Source organism: Gopherus flavomarginatus, chromosome 14, assembly GCF_025201925.1.
Source record: "Gopherus flavomarginatus isolate rGopFla2 chromosome 14, rGopFla2.mat.asm, whole genome shotgun sequence".
NCBI classification, from domain to species: domain Eukaryota; kingdom Metazoa; phylum Chordata; order Testudines; family Testudinidae; genus Gopherus; species Gopherus flavomarginatus.
In genome coordinates, this window is record NC_066630.1 from 26,627,346 (window position 1) to 26,646,244 (window position 18,899).

Consider the following 18,899-nt stretch of genomic DNA (forward strand, 5'->3'; position numbering starts at 1 on the left):
TGTTGCTTTAGGACAATTTTCATATCATACCATTCATTGCTGAGAAAGGTAAAGTGAAGCAAATACAGGTGCCTCAGCAACAGCTTAATTTTCTGCAAGCCACTCTCACTTATCAGTCCAGATAATCCCTGAAGTGAAATCTAAAAAAGATTCCCCCAGAGCTGGCCTTCTGCTCTTCCTGGCACTAGAGACTTCCCTTCCCTTGTAAAATCTGGGAATCTTTTATAACAGATTGAGGAACAATGTTATAGACTGGGGTGGCCAAACTGTGGCTTGCGAGCCGCATGCAGTTCTTTTACAGTTAGTGTGGCTCGAGGAGCCCACCACACCCCCGCTCTTCTCTGCCTACCAGACTTGTGGGGAGGAGGAGAACTCAGGACATTTACCTTGCATGGGGTGGTGGGACAGGGGCATCTGCCCAGTGGGGAGGTGGGTCTCAGGACCTCAGCCCCATGGGGCACACCTACCAGGTCTCAGGGCTTCAGCAAGAGTGGGGCTGAAGCTCCAAGCCCCAGCAGGTGCCTCCTGTGAGGCAGAAGCCCCAAGCCCTGAGGGGTGTGCCGCAGCTCTCAAACTTTTGAAGATTGTCATATGCAACTTGGAGGGTCAGTAAGTTTGGTTGACACTGTTCACATTCAGATCCAGTTCCTAGCTGAATGAGTTTGACCCTGAGCTGCTGCACTGATAACTGCGTATTATGTTGCAAACCATTATACATTACTTTGCCTTGAAAAGTACAATATTTTAGATGATTGACTGAACAGGGGAAAAATAGTGATGGTACGAAAAAGAGAGCTGATTAAAAAATTGTCCCTACCATCCATCTGTTCCCTTTCTCTGCTATATTTCTCTCCTTTTCCTTTCTTTGCAATGGCAAAAAGTTTGAGTGCAGCATACTCATATATATTTGCCCAGTTCCAACCCAACTGCTATTGAAAGGCTTTCGTGTCTTTCCCTAAACCGTAAGATTTATAGAAAAAATTCCTTCATTTCCACTATTTCAATACTATTTTTAAATGAAACTACCTTTTAAATGGATGTGTAACTGAAATTTTAGGACAATTATAAAGCTAAATATAACCTGAATAGCTTAGGAATTTTAAATAAAGAGTAGCTGAGGATGTGTCAAGTAAAGGGGCATAATTATATGTCTGTTGTGGTCCAGCATATTGTCATATTTTACATTTCAGTGTCCAGAGCTGCACTTTTCACATAATCAATATTGATGCAAGAGATGTTATTCTTGTCTTACTGTATTGTAAAAATATTCAAATTCCATCAATAGTGGGGGAAAAAAGTCTAGTTCTATCAATAACAGATGAAAGAACTACAAAGAGGCAATCAAGAGAAAACACCCAGCCCAAAGCACCCTGTACCCTTTAGGGAAGGTGTTTAAAATCAAACTTTCTTTCCTAAATTTTTCCACTGTTGCTACAATCAGTGCATTAGAATTGCTAGTGACTGTGTCTTCTGGCTATGTGCTGACCAGGGCTAGATAACAGAGGTTAAAACACTAGTAGCTGACCTACGCTGCACTCTTACTACTATTAATGCTGGTGGAGCTAACTTGTAGCAAACGTTGGGAAGAAACCATAGTGTAGACAAATGCCATGGCTTTGTAAAAGCATTGAATGCAGAGGCAGGGTGTGGTCTCCTAGTAAGACGTGTACATAAACTATCAGTAGTGTCAATTGGCCAAGAGTTGGAAAATAACCTGATTTTTGATGCGTTGAGAGGATGGACTTTTGAATGGTGCATGGTAGGCACATCCAGACGGGCTCAGAAGAAGAATTTTTTTTTTCAATGAACAAACACATGAATTAAGATTTATTACAAGGATATACAATAAATTGAACTAAAGGCTTTCCTGTCATTTGACCCAAAAGATGACAGCAAAATAGGAAACTGAACGGCAAGGATAGCATGTTAGTCAAGCTAATCTTGTTGCTGTTTCTGTACATGGCTAATGTAGCTAAGTAGAAATATATCTTTTTTTGCTCAAAGAAACCACTTAAACTTATGAAAGAGAAATGTTAAAATACAGATATCAAAGTGTCATAATAATCATTATTCTGTCAGCTTAGGAAGAACAGTAAGTATTGGGAGGGAACCACATTATGTTGTTGACAAGACTACAACTGAAACAGTGAAAGAGTAGATGAGATTTCTCTGTCTCCTGACAATGGCAACTGCATTAATGAGGGACGGTGGAATTATCTGTGCTCGGGGGAAACATGTCTGGACACTGGGTTTTCTCTGGCCATGGCTGTGGATCTCGATTCCACAAGACATTAGAATGACCATGGATGTTTCTGTAGGTCCATCTCTTTATGCTACATTCTCCCACAAATAACTAATTTAAATGGAAAAGGAAGGCAATTTAAAGCACTGGACATGCAAAATGTCATGTCAATGAACACAATGAAGAGAACCATCCAAGCAAAATATGAAATTATGTAATAAAGACAAGTGCAAAGTACTTTCACTTAGGAAGGAAAAATCATATGCACAGCTACAAAATGAGGAATAACTGGTAAATTGTAAAGTGGTGTGGGTGTGCCATGGATTTATATAGAAGCAATATGATATTTAAGACAGAAAATATCATATTGCTTCTGTATAAATCCATGGTATGCCCACACCTTGAATACACCTTGTGCAGATGTGGTCGTCCCATCTCAAAGATATATTGGAATTGGAAAAGGTTCAGAAAAGGGCAGCAAAAATTATTAAGAGTATAGAATGTCTTCTGTATGAGGAGAGATTAATAAGACTGAGACTTTTCAGCTTGGAAAAGAGGTGACTACGAGGGTATATTATAGAGGTCTAGAAATTGAGTGGTAAAGAGAAAGTAAATAAGGAAGTGTTATTTACTTCTTCTCATAATACAAGAACAAGGGGCCACCAAATGAAATTAATAGGTAGCAGGTTTAAAATAAACACAAAGTATTTTTTCACGTAACGCAGTCAGCTCTGGAACTCCTTGCCAGAGGGTGTTGTGAAGGCTAATACTATAATGGGGTTCAAAAGGGAGCTAGATAGATTCATGGAAGTTAGCTCTATCAATGGCTATTAACCAGGATGGGCAGGAATGGTGTCCCTAGCCTCTGTTTGCCAGAAGCTGGTTTTGGGTAACAAGGCATGGATCACTTGATGATAACCTGTCTGTTCATTCCCTTTGGGGCACCTGCCATTCTCCACCGTCAGAGGACAGGATACTGGGCTTGATGGACCTTTGATCTGACCCAGTATGGCCATTCTTATGTTCTTAAGTATCAGAGGGTAGCCGTGTTAGTCTGTATCCACAAAAACAACGAGGAGTCCAGTGGCACCTTAAAGACTAACAGATTTATTTGGGCATAAGCTTTCGTGGGTAAAAAATCCACTTCTTCAGATGCATGGTGCATCTGAAGAAGTGGGTTTTTTACCCACGAAAGCTTATGCCCATTAAATCTGCTAGTCTTTAAGCTGCCACCGAACTCCTCATTGTTTTTGGTAAGGTGTAGGAACTGCAGAAAAAGGTTGAGGATTTGTAGTGGATTACAAATCAAATATGAGTCAATAATGTAATGCAGTGGCAATATTATTATTCTGGGATGTAATCGCAGGAGTGTCATATGTGAGACACAGGAGGTAATTGTTCCACTCTACTCAGCATTGGTGAGGAGTCAGATGGAGAATTGTGTTCAGTTTTGGGCACCACACTTTAGGAAAGTTGTGAACAAACTGAAGAGAATCCAGAGGAGAGATAAAAGGTTTAGAAAACGTGACCTGTGAGGAAAGGTTTAAAAAACTGAGCAAGTTTAGTCAGGAGAAAAAAAGACTAAGGGAGGACTTGGTGGTAGGCTCCAAATACATTAAGGCCTGTTATAAAGAGGATTATGATCAACTGTTCTCAATGTCAACTGAAGGAAGGACAAGAAGTAATGGACTTAATCTGCAGCAAGAGAGATCTAGGTTAGATCTTAGGAAAAACTTCCTAACTATAAGGATAGTCAGATTCTGGGATAGGCTTCCAAGGGAAGTTGTGGAATCTCCATAGAATCATAGAAGATTAGGATTGGAAGAGACTCAGGAGGTCATCTAGTCCAACCCTATCATGGTATAACCCCCACTCTGAACCTTAGCGTCCAAAAGATGGGGTACCAGCATGAATCCCCCTAAGCTTAATTACCAGCTTAGATCTTGTAGTGCTGCCACCAACCAGGACTTGCAGTGCCTGGTACACTCTGGTCCCCTCAAAACCTACGCAGAGGACCCCAAGACCCAGACCCCCTGGATCTTACACAAGGAAAGTAAACCCTTTCCCCCACCGTTGCCTCTCCCAGGCTTTCCCTCCCTGGGTTACCCTGGAAGATCACTGTGATTCAGACTCCTTGAATCTTAAAACAGAGAGGAATGCACCTTCCCCCCCTCCTCTTTTCCCCTCTCCAAGAGGTAATACAGATTCAAGCTCCGTGAATCTAAAACCAGAGGAATTCCACCTTCCCCCCTCCCTTCTCTCTCCCTTTCTCCCACCAATTCCCTTGTGAGTACAGCCTCAATTCCCTTGAGCCTCAACAAGGGGAAAAAATCAATCAGGTCTTAAAGAAAAGCTTTTAATAAAAGAAAGAATAAAGTAAAAGTTGTCTTTGTAATTAAGATGGTAAATGTTACAGGGTCTTTCAGCTTATAGACGCTAGAGAGAAGCCTTCCCCCCAACACAAATACAAATTAAAATCCTTCCAGCAAGATACATATTTGCAAATAAAGAAAACAATCAAAAAGACTAAACCACCTTTCTACTTGTACTTACTACTTGAACAGAAAATTAGAGGGTCTGTAGGTACGTCTGGTCACTCAGAACCCAGAGAGAACAACAGACAAACAGACAACACAAAATAAAGACTTCCCTCCACTGAGATTTGAAAGTATCTTGTCTTTTGATTGGTCCTCTGGGCAGGTGGTCCAGGTTCACTGCTTGTAACCCTTTACAGGTAAAAGAGACATTAACCCTTAAGTATCTGTTTATGACAAACCCATTATTGAAGGCAGGGCTGGCTCTAGCAATTTCGCCGCCCCAAGCACGGCGGCACGCCGCCAGGGGCGCTCTGCCGCTCGCAGGTCCCGCAGCTCTGGTGGACCTCCCGCAGGCGTGCCTGCAGATGCTCCACCGGAGCCGCAGGGCCAGCGGACCCTCCGCAGGGAAGCCTGCAGGAGGTCCACTGGAGCCGCCTGCTGCCTTCTCGGCAAACAGCAGAGCACCCCCCCGCAGCATGCCGCCCAAGCACATGCTTGGCGTGCTGTGGCCTGGAGCCAGCCCTGACTGAAGGTTTTTAAGAACAGGTTGCAAAAACACCTGTCAGGGATGGTTTAATTGTACTTGGTCCTGCCTCAGTGCAGGGGTCTGGATTTGATGACTTCTCAATATTCCTTCCAACCCTACATTTCTGTGATTCTGTGAAAACACTGTGGTCCATTCCTCTACTTAATGACAAGGAATGTGAAGCACTGCAGTGTGCTGGAGGTAGAGAGCAGAAGTATTAATAAATAATTTTTGCAACATAAAGAGTAACCACAATCTTAGAAATAAGTGATCAAGATATTATCTTGTGATTTCCTGATTGTATTAAAAGTTTTCAAGACTCTGTTAATAGGCCTTATAAAAGGACTCGGCTGACGGGGAAAATACTGGGAGCAGATGGGGACATGGCTGGAGTTCAGTGCACTCCAGTTATTCTGGGATGCGTCTGTGGAACCATTACAGGCAATATAAATTAGAGCACTTGTGGGTCCAGTCTGACTTATGTTGGGGACGACTTCAGTACCCAGCCAGTGCCAGAATCCAGAGCATAAATATGGTGCACAGCCAAATTGGCTCTCCCTGTAATGCCCTCCACTCTTGGACTCACCTTCTTAGAGGCCGAGCTTACAATTGGAGGTCCCCTTCTCCATGTTGAGTTAAAAAAAAACAAAACACCTTTTTTAATCCCAGGTCCAACCTACCAATGTGAGTTCAGAGTTGAATATGCTTTTTTGTGTGTGTGTGTGTGTGTATTTTAGAGGTGTGTTCAGGGAAGTATGTCAAGAGGTGTGTCATTTGTAATCTTAACTTTGGGCAGCTACTCTTGCTCCATAACATCACATTCATTTATTTAATCTGCTAGCTTCCTATAAGAATTTCGTTGTTATTTAACATTTCAAATTTGCTGTCTTGAGATCTTCGGGGGGCGGGGTAAGTGTAAAGTGTGTATGATACCAATAATAACTTTCATACAAACTTTAAAATAATTTTAATACTAATTTGTTATACTGTCAAAATACTCAATATTGCAGTGCTTAATCATAGCTTAATTAAAATAGTACAATAATTATATGAAATAAGATTCAGATTCTCTGTTACTTTTCACCTATGCTTCCCACATGCCAGGGTATTTCTCATCTACAACCTCTGTATGCAAAGATATTTATTTATTTGTTTATTTGTTTATTTATTTAGTTAGTTAGTTTGCATCTTCCTTATATGAGAACACAAGGTACCATTCTGGGATTTTGTTTCAGCTCTGGGACCAGTTATTGGTTAAAGTGTTACGTTAACTTTGTTAGTTACTGCCTTTCCTCTGCTCTAATTTTTTTTCCCCACATACATGTCAGTGGATGAAACCAAGTATAAAAATACATATAACACCAAACATGGCAGTGCTTTCTCAGAAGAGGGACTTACAGTAGTAGAGATGGCATTTGTACGGTGTGTAGCTGGCTGCACATCCAAACTCATGATCACTTGTCAGCTAACCCAAATGAAACAGTCTGACTAACTTATGAATGGGCACGATGCCATCTGAACACATGGACATGAGTTCAAGCTGCCAAGAGACCACGTCTGAGCATCAAATGTGTTTGCTGAGTGTTGGGTATCCAGCCTGGAATTCCAAACAGCTGTCCACACTGAGGTTATGCATCAATGGTTAGGGGAATGTGAAAATGCTAATCTAGCACTTGGTTGGATTTACTTAGAAAAACATTAAAATTGTCTCTACCACTACACAGAGATTTTGGCCCTGTTATATGAAACAGAATGTTGTGTAGGGAGCGGATAGAGACTCCCAACAGCACCCTTTATTATCTATCTGACAGCAACTAGCCAAAATAACAGCAAACTTTCTGCTGAGATGCCAAAAACCTTTTGGCTGTTTTCTAAGTGTTAGTGGCTACAGCCATTTCCGATGTACCTCATTTCAATCCTGTAAAGCTGTCACCAATACCAGGCTCTAGAAGACAGACGACACAAGGGAAGCTTTGTATTATATGTTCAGTAACAAGTCCTGCGATTATGGCATCACGACAAGTACAATACTTCCTTTTCAGTAGTCCTGGGAATGTTCAGGTGGGAAAATACCCTACGTTCAATAGAAGAAATAAATTACTGTCACACTTTTTTTTTTTATCTCCACCAACATTACATGAAACATCTTTATTTTTAAAAAGTCTGAAGTTTATCTGAGAGCTGCAGCAAAGACACTGTTTCTTACTAGAGCTATGACATGAACCATTATGAACAAATCCTCAGGGCACGAGCTCAAGGTCATTTCCATATTCCCAGTGTCTGCCAATTTATCCTTAATCTAAATGTGCCCAGTGGGGTCCCAGTGAAAACCAAAGTTTGGTCTTAACTTCATATTTAGGCATTAAAATTAAAGGGACTAATTTTTAGAGGTATGGAGCACCTGCATCTCCTTTCAGCCCAGGCTACAAGTGCTCATCTATGAAAATCATGCCTCTTTGATGTAAAACCCTAATGTTAGGCTCCCAGATTTGAAAATGTTGGCTTAAGATGTTGTATAAATTATACAGGAAAATCTGCAAAGTTTCTTCTTTCTCCTTTTTGTATGAAAACTCTCCATGTAATATTCAAAATAGTGATGGTGTAAAAATGGCACCGTCTGTCTCAGTTGAACTGCTCGCTGTATGCATTCAGAATCCTACTTGATTCAATGACAAAAAGATGTTTTTATTCCTTTGCACTCTTGTTAGCTAAGCAGAGCCAATATCGCCATTGAAGAATGAGTTGGATGCTAACTACATTCAAACAGCAGAATCTTTATTGATAATGCACAACCCAGAAACAGCATAACTTGGCCTTCAGATCCTAAACTTAGCCTGCAGGGCTGTTCTTTGAAAATAAAACCTGCTCTTTATGTATAGCCTCAGCAAAATTGATATAGGCATTATTGAGTGACAATAAAAGTGGGATCCTTTGATGCCATTTCTGCAGCCACTTTTTAGGTGCTGCACCTACAAATCCTACCCTTCATACCCACACATTGACTGTTCAGTTACAGTAATTACATGAGCGTTTGACACACAATTGTTTACACAGCTTTCCTTGCACCTGTCCATATCAAAAATATAAGCAATAATCTTTTAAGCTCTTTAATAAAATCACCATGATCTACTCTGCGTATTTGTAATGGGCAGGGTATTTCTCTGTTTTGTCATTGTGATGTGTAACCCAAACACAAGTTTACTCAGTCATACTGTCTGTTTCAATAAGTAAGTAATTATTAATTCTAATACATCTAATGCTTTGATGGTAAGTTTCATTATGCTGAGAGATCCATTTGTGCAATTAGTCTAATTTACTTGAACAATATATGACCTTATATTGTTGCATTAAGAAAGCTAACACCTTTAAGTAAAAGTTAATTTATTGAAATCAGACAGACTGTAACAGCTGTGCACTGAGTAAAGTGAAACTCACTTGATGGATGAAATAAAAGTTAAACTGGAAATGAATAGGATAATTACCGAGAATTGGTTTCTACTACAGCACCTTCCTTCCAAGGATTTCAGTGTTTTTACAAACATTAATGACTGAAGCTTCGTGATACCCCTGTGAGGTAGCAAAGAATTAGTTATCCACATTTCAGATGCAAGACAGAGAGATTTAAGTGACTTTCCCAAATTCATTTAGGAAGTCTATTGCAGAACTGGATACAGAATCCAGATCTTCTGGTACCCAGTCCTGTAACATAACCTACACCTGACTTTTTCTTGAATTGTTTGAATAAACATTTGTTCCATATGGAGTTTGTTTGTGAACAGTGCAGATAGTTACATGCTCTTGTGGAATATATTTGAACACTTCATATTTCATGCACGGCCAAATTCTGATACTCCTACTCATGCTGAATATTATCTTACTCCATCATTAAAGTCTAGTGGAATATTGATGCTTTATTTTTTTACCCAGATAAAAATGCTATTTGCTGTCCAGATTATGTGATTGTCTTTTGTGCAGAATCTTTTAGCATATTATAGAAGACACTTTCATGCCTGGCTGACCAATCAAGTAAGAAGGCTACCCAGGCTCTGAAACCACTCTGTCCTGTTTATAAAGATACCTCTCACTGGGTAGGATCAGAGACTTATGGGAAATTAGTCTCTTTTACTTCCATTCTCCCTTTGTTTGTATCAGGAGGGAAAGTGAACCTGCTTGTCTTCTATTAATAGAGCTGGTCAAATATTTAAAAAACAGATTTGTAAATAAACTTATGAATAAATGACTTGGTTTCAATTTGCTGCTATTTGTGTAGCCATATTTGTGAATATTCGGATATATTCCCAGTATTCATCAAACTGTTTGTGAATTCCTTAAACTTAAGGAACTTGTATTGGAAGTGTACTGTTCGTTATTCTCCTGTTGAAAAAGCTTAGTTTCAAGTTATGTTTACTTTCACAAATAGTATTTGGCCAACTTAATTAATAAACATTAAATAGATTCCTGCAATTCTCCAGTCAAAGACACCATTTCAGATGACTTTTTTTAATGTCCCCCTTATCATTTTTTCCCTCAATAAAATCCTACCTAGCTTGTGCCATATTTGACTGTTTCTGATAATGATAGGTGTTTTGGCATCTTCTTCCCATTGGAACTTCAGCAGCCTGCTTTCAGTCTGTTTGGCCAGACTGTATATTTTTTCTTTACTTTTCTTGGACTTTGGATATTTTTTCTTTTTCTTCTGGATAGAGTAGAAACTGACTTGCTAATTTTATCAAGAAAAACTGTAATATCTATTAGAATATTTTCTCTTTATGATTTTCTTTTTGTAACCTTTGTTATTACCAGCAATAGGGTATTAGTGATGACTGAAATATGAAAATTATAAATACATTATTTTAAAAGTTAGAAATACACATTCTGTGCTTGCAGTCAGCAGTTGTTACAGAGTTCAGTGGAGTGGAGTAGTAACTTTTTACCAAGAGTGAATTGAATGCACATATGACTTACACGTGTATTTTGCTCTTGTTCACAAAGGGTAATAATGTATAGATAGGCATGGGTCTCTAGATTTTTGGATCATTTAAAAATATTTAAAATACCAGACAAGACCGTTAACTGTAAATTACATTTATTCAGTAGTTTTCAGAAAGTAGTTTATCATAATGTTGATCCATGTGATTTATTTTGGTATTTAATATCATATTACGTATTGTGGTTTGTGGGGGTCGTGAGCAGAAATGGATTTTATTGGTTCATATGGGCTGTTCGCTGCCAGTAATTCAACCTACTCTCTTACCAATCAATCATTAAAATATTAAATGACAATAAAGCATCCCAAATTGCTACTGTGAAAGCAAATGTGCTATCACAGACACTAGCCTGGTGTTACTGAAGGAGTCAGATAAATAGAGGCTGATTCTAAGAGGGGAAGGCTTTCTGTTTACAACACTAGTCTCACATGTCTTCATAATAATCAAGGATTTAAAAGAAAATGAAGAAATCCCATCACTGTAGCTGTGTTTCAAAAAACATTATCTTTTGTAAAGTTTGACTGCATGTTAGTGGCTATTCTGAATTTATTCTGAACAAAGATATAACAGAGCAGGACCAGGACAGTCCTTTCAAATTTGCAGATGCACATGTTTAAAGAACTCAGCATTTTTATTATACTTTTAAAAAGTTTACTGACAATCAACAGAACTAATCTGTTTAGAATTCAAATCTGAATATGTTTAAATAGCTATTTAGTCCTAAGGGAAACTGAATCATGATTAAACTGAACCATGCAGATTTGTGTCCTTTGGTGGTCATTTATCATTACAGATAAAATTTGCTGTACTGACTGAGCAAAACTAAATCCAGCAGTATACCCATTCCATTCTTGACTATGATTTGCCTGTAAGGAACAAACCGTGTGTGTGTGTGTGTATATATATATATATATATATATATATATAATAAATTACAAATTGAAACTAAGTGCACATTTCTCTCTGTCTTTTAATATAAGCTTCTTGAACCAAGGGCACAGACTGCTTGACCAGTGAGCCGTGTGATAAAGCACAAACAGCGCAGGAAATGAAAACCCTAGGAGCAGCAGATGATGTGGGCAGGAGGCACAGGTATTTCACTCAACTCTATCTGGTTCACTCCCCAGGCACACAAAGAAAACTTAAACATTATTTACTCACCCATGTGCCAATTAAAACCAATATCTCTAGACCATCTGTTCAGGAAGATGACCTCATGGAACTTTCTGCCCTAACATTACGTCAGCATAATTCTGACTAATCAATCTCTGCTTGATCACATTGTTTTAAAGTATTCCTTAGTGATAGGGAGGATTAAAGTAAGTACTGGAAAGTTCATATTAGTTGGATTTTCAGCATATGTTTTAGGAAACAGAATCCTGTTCGTAGCTGATATAAGTCAGTGTAGCTCTACAGAAATCACATGAGCTATTCTGACTTACACCAGCTGAGCATCCATCTCATATATGTAAAATATATCAGGACCATAATCATACCATAATATCACTTTAATATGTCCATTACCAGGACACTCCAAGAGACTTTACAAGGGGATGGACTTTGATGATCTACCCAGTCTTTTTCCATCTGTAGCTACTATGATCCTGTTATGTGGTCATTTTAAAATACAGTGGTGGTAATTCCAGTTGCTATAGATATTTTTTTCAATACTAAGTCTGCATATTTGGGGTCGGGAAGGAATTTTCCTCCAGGGCGGATTGGCAGGGGCCCTGGAGGTTTTTCGCCTTCCCCTGCAGCGTGGGGCATGGGTCGCTTGCTGGTGGATTCTCTGCAGCTTGAGGTCTTCAAACCAATTTTGAGGATTTCAATAACTCAGTCCTGGGTTAGGGGTTGTTATAAAAGTGGATGGGTAGGGTTCTGTGGCCTGTCTTGTGCAGGAGGTCAGACTAGATGATCCCTTCTGACCTATGAGTCTATGAATCTATGCTTATGTGTCAAATATCTAATACCTCAAGCTGGCTGTGAGTCATAACCAGAGCTGTCTCTAGGGTACAGAGAATTGGGGTGACTGTCCGTGGGGCACTTTGGGGCCCTGCAGGAGGTGGGCAGGCAGGTGAGGCATGAGGCAGGCAGGTGAGGCATGAGGCAGGCAGGTGAGTAGGTTAAGAAGGTGAATGGGAGGCGGCAGGTGGGCGGGGGTAGGGGGCGAGGAGGAGCCCCCCTACAGAAAGTCTCCCTCCCTCCAGTGCCTCCTGTCCACCGGTGGGCCCTTCCAATCAACGTCTCCTCCTCCCTCTCAGCACCTACCGCGGATCAGATGTTTCACCTGTGGCATCAGAAGGTGCTGGGGAGGGAAGGAAGAGGAGCGAGGGCCACAGTTGCCAGCTTTCATGTGGTAAATAAGCACCCAACTTTCACAACAAGCCGAAAATCAAGCTAATCCCATTTCAAAACCAGGCCAAAACAAGCCAATCCCTAAGAACTCCAACACTCTCTATGTGACTAGATTCCCCGGTGTGGAGCCTGGGACTGTGGTGGGTCCTCTGTGCACCTCTGACTCTCTCCCCCTCTTGCCCCTGCTTGCCGGGAGCCAATCAAAAAAAAGAAGCAACAAGCTACAAGCCAAAAATTAACCAACAAGCAACTCACAAGCCAATTAAGCCAAAAACAAGCCCAACCTCCTCATTTTTTTCACAGGTTTGGCATGTCTGGTGAGGGTGCAGTGTGTTCGGGGGAGGGGGTGGAACTGGGAGAGGAAGAGGCGGGATGGGGCAGGAAGTTGGCGGGAAGGAGCAGGGTGGGAGTTGGGCCTTGGGGGAAGGGGTGGAGTGGGTAGGGTGACCAAATGTCCTGAATTTATAAGGACAGTCCTGATTTTTTGGGTCTTGTTTTTATATAGGCTCCTATTACCCCTCCCCATCCCCTGTCCCAATTTTTCACACTTGCTGTTTGGTCACCCTAGGAGTGGAGCAGGGCCTGGGTGGAGCTGGGAGGAAACACCTCCTGGCAGATTAGAAACTTGGCACCTATGTCCCGGGCCCTGCACCCCAGTAGGGATGGCCCTGGTCATAACAAAAGAGTCTTGCAAATAAAAAAAGGTAAAGAAATTACTTAAATTCTTTTTCAGTGCAAAGCAAAGAGGAAAACCCTTCAGTGTCTCCACTAGGGACTTTCTGAATAGGATTACATGGAAAGATTGAGCAATGGCCATTCAAATTCACTGTGTGTGAATGCTTGGTTTCCAACTGCTTGACAATGTTCTGTAAGCCTGGAATACTCTGGGAGATCACTAACAGTTGAGTTATAGTTCCACCTATGTCTACGGAGCTGTTCTTTGGGAAGAGCAGCAGCACAGTATAGCACTGCATTTAAATCCATATTTACACCAAAACAGCTTGCTTGCCCACTCTACCTTATATTTCATTTGAGTTTGGCACGTAATCACTTGGCTCAAAGCCAGTTCTCAGTTACATCCCCTGCAGCCCAACTTACCTGTGGGCTGACTTCGGCTCAGCATTTAATTTCCCGTTTGGTGAAAGCATCTGGCCAGACATTCTAGCACTGAATTTGGTCTCTCTCACCTGATACTTTCACTTGTCCCTGTCACTTCCATTTATTCATTTGCACCTTTGTTGCTTTTTGATCTGGTTCCTGTTGGTTGCCAGGCAACCTTAACTGTATTGTGCTGGGTTCTGCAGTACTCCCATCACTGAACTGCTGTGCACAGTTAGGTAGTAACTGATGTTAGACTGTATCTTTTATTTTTACCAATGCCCACAAATTGGATGTTTCTAATGAAATAGTGTTTGAATTTTAAAGGATGCAAACTTTGCCGATACGTAATCAATATCAAGGGAGGGTGGATCAGGAATAAAGCAGGATGGAAAACAGTGAAATAAAGATGTTTTACTGTGTGTCCTGCACCCCTGAAAACACCTCTGGGACATGACGTGGCTCTTCTGAGGCATCACTCTAATGTTACACAGTTTAAACATGTCTGATCAGGCAGTTAGCAAGCATCAGTGGTATCTAGAAACAGGTAGAAATAGTGCTTGGCTGATTAACTTCATTTTATTTAACCTTCCCTCTAGACACAATGAGGGTATTTTTTTTTGCATGTATTCTTTATAGCTCAGTGATATGTGGAGCTCGGGGCTACTGCTGGTGTATCCATTAGAGTTATATAATTCTTTAGTTGAATCTAAACAGATGGCAGAGAAAACATGTATGAGAGTCTGGAAAAATCACGCTAAAAGGATAGAGAAGGAAAGAAAATTTACAATTGCAGCGAATGGATGTATGTCTAATGCCTAGCAGGATAAATCTCACACGAGGGAATTCATTTACATACTATTAAAGTTGACATGTTAATATCAAAGCATTAAAATATGTAAATAGCACAAGCTTGCACCAAATCCTAATTACTGCTTCACATTATCAACTAATTTACTCTTTATGATATTTTATGACTGTTCAGCTGTGTCAGCGAACAATTGAGACCCTCCTACAATTTGATAACTTCTTTCTTTCTTTTTTTCTTTCTTTCTTTCTTTCCATTCCTCTAGTTTGGAAATGATGAGAAGATGCACATTGTTGAATGCACTTTTTGCATGAACAACATATGCTCTGGGTTCCTGGTGTTTCACTTGTCTTTCTTTTATCCTGCTTATCACAAAGGTAGATTTATATGCAGGCTAATGAGAACTGACATTTCTTATACTATCTGGTACAGTTACAGCACAGATTTAATGTTTCACAGGTGTTATTTCATTACAAAATAAGTTAGAGGCATATAAGCATTGAGGAAAAACGTAACAATTATTATGATAGAAAAAGATGCTTCATTTTATGAAGTATTGTACCTTTTGAGTCATAAAGTTTTTATGGCAGGGAAGAAATTTATCATAAAATCTGTACTGCCAACCTGGAATAAGACTTTCTCCTCCCCCTGCCCCCAATAATTTAAAGCATTTATTGAAATCAAAAACTGGTGATGTGACATTTCTTGATTTCAGTAAAAATGTCTGAAATTTGATCATGTTTTATTCATTTCAGATAGTTGCTTTAAATTAAATGGAAATATCTTTGGGATGTGACACTGCTTTTTGTGGTGAGTCTCATGGTTTATGACAAGAAACGTAATGTTGCTTACAGCGGCTCAAGACATATCTGATCACGTCATGTCAGTAAGTGTTGACAAACAGGCAGAAAGAGCAGTTCTGTTGGAAAATCCAAAATGTAGGGCCAGATCCTTACGCTGTCAAAACCACCATTAAAGTCAAAGTTTTATCTGCATTAGGATATGGTACTTAGCCCTGAGTCTGAATAATGTGCCCAGTTGTACCTGTCAAATCTTTACCTTTTTAAAAAACCTATGCCACAGGTATCGTAATTACTAAGTGTTCATAAGGGGCCAGATCCTGTTAAATGCCAAGCACCCTCAACACCCATGGAAATAAGTGGGAGGGAGCTCAACTCTTTCAGGATCACAACCATAGTGCAAGAGCGTACAGTCTGACTAAAGAACTGATATTGATAGCAGAATAAAGGGAACTGGGAAATAAATAGAAACAATTTCCACTGAAGTGAAAGTTTGGAGCCAAAAGGCAAATACAGAACCATTTTAAGCCAAGGGCAAATGACAGGGATTCAAAATTTAATGAGCCTTAAATGCCATAGAATGTGCCAGAGGTACAGTTACAGCATCAAGGCTTTCCACGACTTATTTAAAAGGCCTGTTTATAATGCACAAGATCATCAATTTAATCTGAAGATGCAGGGATGGAGCCCAGAACCATTTCAAATGGTTGCAGTAATCCATTCCAACTCAGATTTTATTTTAACTGTGGGAGTTCCTAAGCCTCATTGCCTGATGCCACAGACCCTTCTTGCAGAAGCTTCACTTCACATCCTCTGACTGCTCACCTATATGACACAGCCCGAAGCTCTAAAAGATGCCTTGCAGTAGGTTGCATCCATTGTTGGTTAGAGTCTCCCTGGCATGTCTTGGAATGTGAAATGTTTCACTATGTTCCAGAATCTTTGTTGCTCTTCCTGTTTGCTTCTCCTAAATTTATGCCTTGATTATTTTCAGTGGTGCTGAGCATCCAGAGCTCCCACTGGTCACTTATTTTGGTGTTTAAGTATGGTTTTAGGCCCTATCTCTTGATGAGTTGGGTTTAATAATGTTGGCTTTAATGCACGCTACTCTTTTTGGCAACGTGCCGCTAATAATGCCCAGAAATGGTCCACCCTTTAAATATCTAATTCTGCCAAAGGGAATTATAATGTATATCTGTGATGCTATATAAAACAACAACAATGGGGTGGGTGCTGCCTCTCAAAGGCACAGGTGGGCTAAGAGGTTCCTAACTGCACCAAAGTCCTCTAGAACAATTCTGGTTTATGAGGTAGGAAGACTCACAGGGCTGGAGGGCAGCAAATGCAGTAGTATTCCTACTCATGTTCCAAAAAGGAGCACTGTGTGCTTCCTCCAGTGCCAGATGGCAATATGTGCATGGGGGAGCTAGGGGCCTGCTCATGCCCTCACGCCAGCTGGCATGCCCCTTTAGGGTCATGTCAGCTGGTTTCCTGGCCTAGTGCTAGGTCTATCCCTTGCCTTCTCCCTGTGTGCGAACATTAGGGAGAAAATCTTTGTGATGCCATCTTCCCCTTCCCCAAATGAATGCTCATGTGAGGTGCAGAGCAGGATTTTGCATTTCATAAATAACCCATTTAAAATACAAATAGTTTTCCCAGTGTTTAATTATTGATATTTTCCAAATGGTAATTCAGAGGTAAAGGATAAATGCATAAGTTTTAGGTTCACTGTTTGCAATGTAATAGCACCCAAAAGTAGGGGAAATGCTTTAAAAATATGTAATGAGACAGGGTGGTGGCCCAAGGATGCCAACTGCCAGAGAGCAAAGGGATCCCTTGGGTTCAACAAAAGAATGTCATGTAAGATCTCTACTGAAAGCCTGTGTCACACTGGTCAGCATAATAATTGCAAGATATATGCATGGAAAATATGTTAAGAGTTAAGTATACATACTGAAAACTTTGTTTTCTGGGTCTGTGAGTTAAGACAGGTCACCAAAGGGTAATCCACATACTCCTGGAAGGCAGCAGGGGAAGAGACACTTGTCTCACTCTGGCTGGTCATATGCAAATTGAGTCTTCTATCATTCACAATGAACACACATTTTCAGTCTGAGAAAAATGCTGATCAGTAGATTATGGGAACTGGCATTAAAAACAAAAACAACAGGAGTTATCCTGTTTTAGGGGTAAGACAATGAATTTTTGAATGTATCTGGGGTACAAATTAACCCCTGTGTTTTTCTCTAATCTGTGAGGACAAGCTGCCAGCAGGCTTGATCTTATAAAACAGGGTCCCAGCCAAACTGGTTGAAAATGCTGGGGCAAGGACAAAGGGTCAGCTATCTCGTAGGAGATAGGGGAATGCCTTGTTAGTTCATTTTAATCTCTAGAAAGTGTGTTATCATTTTGTTTTAATGTAACCACTTGTTTCCAGAATTCTTACTATCACTTGAATCTCTGTTCTTTGATTAAAAAAAAAACTTGTTTTCACTATATCTATACTATATGTATAGCTATATCTATGTCTTGCTGTATGTTAAGCAAAGTGGGGATGCTGAACTGAATATCACAAGCTGCTGTGTACTATTCCTTTGGGAATAGCAGATCTAACACACAGGCATAAAACTGTGCATGTGTGTGCGCTAGTGTTTTGAGGGGAAAGATGGAAGGACTGTGGTGGAGAGAGGCAGGAAGATGGACTACCTCGTATTCCAAGAGCATAGCCTCCTGCAACAGCTACGTACGACTGGGACACTGGAACCATTACTCTCAGGAGTGAGACCTGTCAATGCAGGACCAAATGGCCCAACCTAGAATATATTATAATGGTCTCAAATGTTCATGCCTTGAGAGTCAAAAGCAAAACTCAAAACAGCCTACTGAATGGAGGGTAGGAGGGAAAGACAGCTCCTTTATTGTGCCTACTTTTAAGATGGGGGGGGCACTCAGGTACTCCAGAGATGAGCATGATTTAAATGCCTTGAGGAACAAATTTCCCCTGTTATCTCCAACTGACATGGGAAACTGAGACAGAAGGGTGAAATGAGTTGCTCAAAGCCACACAGTGAGTCTGCAGTAGGGCAAGGATTAGAATTTAAGGACCTCCTGACTGTCAGTCCTCATCCCAGTTCTGCAAAGCATTTAAGTATGTGCTGAAGTCCATCACTATTCAGCAGAACATTTAAGCATGTACTTAGATGCTTGAGTGCCACTGATTTCATTTCTTCTTATAAGCAATTGATTTAAAAAATAAAGCCATGATGGTAATTCTCAGAATTTTTCGAGTACAAGATGAATTTGAAACAAGTAACCTGGTATGCGGTTTTGTTTTTGACTCCTTGCTAGGTTATTTGCTGTGATCCACAAGTGGACCAGTTATGGACTCCATCTCCATGTTACTGTCTCAGAGAATCCCATGGTGGGACCTTCTGAATTCACCTTACAATAATGACATCTTGCATGGATTGCAACACAAACTAAGAAAGCAATTCAACAGAAGGAGATGCTCATCTTTAGCAACAAGTTTACAGTCTTGTCTTTGT